This window comes from Rhincodon typus, chromosome 27, assembly GCF_021869965.1.
Source record: "Rhincodon typus isolate 14 chromosome 27, sRhiTyp1.1, whole genome shotgun sequence".
Taxonomy (NCBI): domain Eukaryota; kingdom Metazoa; phylum Chordata; class Chondrichthyes; order Orectolobiformes; family Rhincodontidae; genus Rhincodon; species Rhincodon typus.
The window spans coordinates 27,884,276-27,885,272 of record NC_063358.1 but is presented as its reverse complement, the minus strand read 5'-3'; positions in this window follow the sequence as shown (position 1 = coordinate 27,885,272).

The window sequence follows — 997 nt, the reverse complement described above, 5'->3', positions numbered from 1 at the left end:
GCAAGAGTTTGTATTGTGCTCACACGTTTGTATGGAGCAGATAAATTTTATTTTAAAATTTATTTTATTTTAAAATTTATCTTCATTAAGCTGACAAAAACAAATCAAATTAGGAGCAGTTTCCATTTATGCATTTGCAACAATTGAGCTCAATGACTCAACATTTTTCTGACTACTGTACACTGACAAACAAGAGAGGGGTGCAACTAGGCCTGAAACGTCAGCTTTCCTGCTCCTCTGATGCTGCTTGGCCTGCTGTGTTCATCCAGCTCTACACCTTGTTATCTCAGATTCTCCAGCATCTGCAGTTCCTACTATCTCTGAAACATAACAGAGCCACGTGGGTTTGAATGCTATTGAACTATTTAGTTGAATGTGGAGTTTCTTCTTTTCTCCCCCTGTGGTGAGCAAGTGATCACTTAAATGCCTTGAGGGGCTTTCCATTTTGTGACTTGATAAATGGAGCTAAACTATAAAAAAAGAGCAGGAACACAAGATAACCTATGATAGAGTAAAATATGTTAGTTCACTGTCATAAAACTAAAAACAAAGTTCCAATTCAAAGCATGTCCCCTGACCTAGTTATTCATTCCTTCATGAAAAGAATGTGCTGACAATGTTATATATTCTGGAGAACTTAAGACCAGAATGGAGATACATTTTGAAAATTGAACTGCTTTTAAGAATACTTGTCCTAAAAAAAACTTGAGTTGTACTGTAAAATAATTTTTCATCTTGACAAAATTTCATGTAAATGTTCACCCTGTTTCATATGAACTCACGGTAGAAAAGAGAGAGGGGCATTAAAGTTATTACCATTGGCCTTCAGTGAACTCCACTCTTGCATTACAGCAGTGGCTAAACTTCAAAAGTATTTAATTGGCTATAGACTGCATGGGATATCCTGAGATCATGAAAGTTGCCATAAAAATGTAAGGTCACTATTTTTCTTTCACTTCCTTTCACATTAAAACCATTACACAAATTGTAGCTTGTT